We start from the raw sequence: 2,572 nt of genomic DNA on the forward strand, positions 1-2,572 counted from the left end.
CATTGTCGTAGTATTCAAACAGGGCATACACGCTCAGGGGTAGATTTATGAAAAGTTGTGCTTGCACTAGGTGCAGTGTCATTTTTCCTGCGCACCTTAACGCCCCCCTCACGCCACCATGGTAGTGCCGTATTTAAAATACGGCGCACCATGGCAGTAGTTAGGGTGACTAGCCTCATAATGTTTTACGCTAGTCCGGTGCTTTGCAGGATTAGCATAAACAATAATGACGCTAACCCTGCAAAGCACCCAGAGGCCCATTGTAACCAATGTCAGCCTCTTTTTAACAATGTTAAAAATTGCAGGTAAAAATGGCACAAAGGAATCTCGTAGATTCCTTTGTGCCATTTTTACGCCTCTCCTAGTGCAGGAACGCCCACCTTGCATCCTTCCATACATAATATGACGCAAGGGTTTACAAAGTGGTGCAATGCATGCATTGAGCCACTTTGTAAATACGGTCCGGGGAAAATGCCACTTTAACGCTGCCTTAGCGTAAAAAAAAAATGACGCTATGGCAGCACTAAAGTGGCGCTAGGGGCTCTCAAATATACCTTATAGCTTTTCATCCCTCTCAGGTGAAAAAATGGTCCCTAGTGCAAGGAAGGAAATGGGCCCTTTTGTTGCTGTTTGAATGATAAAATACGGGAAAAATTAGGGTTAAAGCGGCCCCCTGGGCACCTGCTGTACCAATAGATGGTACGCCTCTGTCCTTGAGCTCGGTAACATCTGTAATTGAGTGCCCTGAAGCGGTTTAGAAATGCACTTTGGGGCAGATTTATGAAAAGTGGAGCTGCCACTTATCTTGAGCCCCTGAACGCCACCCTAACGCCACCATGGTAACGTCGCATTTAAAAAACGGCGCGGCGTTTTTGGCCTCGTTGGGCGACATTTGCGTATATTTGCGTCTAAAAAAAAGGACGCAAATGTGGAGCAAGGAGGCGCTAGGGGCTCCTAAATATGCCACTTTATATAACGTTAAGGCCCATATTTATACTTTTTGACGCTAAACTGCGCTAACGCAGTTTAGCGTCAAAAAGTTTTGCGCCGGCTAACGCCATTCTGAAGCGCCATGCGGGCGCCGTATTTATTGAATGGCGTTAGCCGGCGCAAGCAGACCGGCGCTGCCTGGTGTGCGCGAGAAAAACCACGTACACCAGGCAGCGCCGGCGTAGGGGGAAAATGGCGCATGGGCGTCTTAAAATGGGGCAAGTCAGGTTACGTCGAAAAAATCGTCGTAACCCGACTTGCGCCATTTATTTTCGACGCCCATCCCCCATCAACATGACTCCTATCATTGTAAAGATAGGAGTCATGCCCCCTTGCCCAATGGCCATGCCCAGGGGACTTCTGTCCCCTGGGCATGGTCATTGGGCATAGTGGCATGTAGGGGGGCACAAATCAGGCCCCCCTATGCCAAAAAAAATTATTAAAAAAAAATAAAAAAATACTTACCTGAATGTCCCTGGGGTGGGTCCCTCCAGCCTTGGGTGTCCTCCTGGGGTGGGCAAGGGTGGCAGGGGGGGTCCCTGGGGGCAGGGGAGGGCACTCTGGGCTCATTTTGAGCCCACTTGTCCCTTAACGCCATGCCTGACCCAGGCGTTAAAAAGCGGCGCAAATGCGCCGTTTTTAGCCACGCCCACTCCCGGGCGTCTCTTTTGCCCGGGAGTATAAATACCACGTAAAGGCCTGGGAGTCATTTTTTAGACGGGAACGCCTCCCTTGCATATCATTAACGCAAGGAAGGGGTTCACGCTAAAAAATGACGCACATTCCGGGAACTTTGGCGCTATTCGCCTCTAACGCCATAGTATAAATATGGCGTTAGTTGGCGTTAGTTTAGCGTCGAATTTGCGTCGAAAAAAACGACGCAAATTCGGCGCAAACGGAGTATAAATACGGCCCTAAAAGTCACGCTCGACACCTTCGTCAGCTCTCGTTCTGTTTCAAACACTGCATACAGTCTGAGCGAACTTTCTCCGCATTATCCTGTTGATAACAAACGGCTTCCAACAGAAATACGAAAACTAATCAAGACGAAAGCATCCTGAAAGTGCCTGCCGGATGCAGAAACTCCGACACACTAAAACTAAATCGAAAACAGTGAACTAAAAGAAAATAAACTCTGTGTGGTCTAGCCGACACCAACACGTTCACATAAACTACTAAAAAAAATCTTATTTTTATACATTAATATTCAGTCTCCTTGGAGACTGTCAAAAATTGCCAATATCGACTATATTTCAAATCGTCATGGCGGGGTATTGGGTAAAGTTTTCAATAAACAATAATCGCGCCTCGGTTAGACCTCATTGGCTACGATAGTGCCACTGCGCAAAGCTAACAATAAAAAGGCGAATAAAGGTGCGTCTCGGGGTACCACCTCATGATACAAAGACCAAGGAAACTTTTAGTTGTCCAAGAATTACTACACCTCCACTGGCTTCTAACAGGCAAAATAATACACTTTGTTAGGATTGTTTTATCAGGTTCCGTCCACTCTCTGCCCCAAATATTCCATACCGGCGAGCAGAGAACTCTGGGAAATTTTATGCTAAATAGTTGCACAGGT

At 47.2% G+C, this 2,572-nt stretch overlaps 1 non-coding gene across 1 annotated transcript; it reads right to left on the reverse strand.

Moving 5' to 3' along the window:
- Window positions 1-2,201: 2,201 nt before the first annotated feature.
- LOC138266720 (U4 spliceosomal RNA) lies at window positions 2,202-2,342 on the reverse strand. The gene has a single exon (XR_011199652.1). It is a non-coding gene; the product is annotated as a U4 spliceosomal RNA (small nuclear RNA).
- Between the last annotated feature and the right edge of the window lie 230 nt (window positions 2,343-2,572).

Source organism: Pleurodeles waltl, chromosome 11 (genome assembly GCF_031143425.1).
Source record: "Pleurodeles waltl isolate 20211129_DDA chromosome 11, aPleWal1.hap1.20221129, whole genome shotgun sequence".
NCBI lineage: Eukaryota > Metazoa > Chordata > Amphibia > Caudata > Salamandridae > Pleurodeles > Pleurodeles waltl.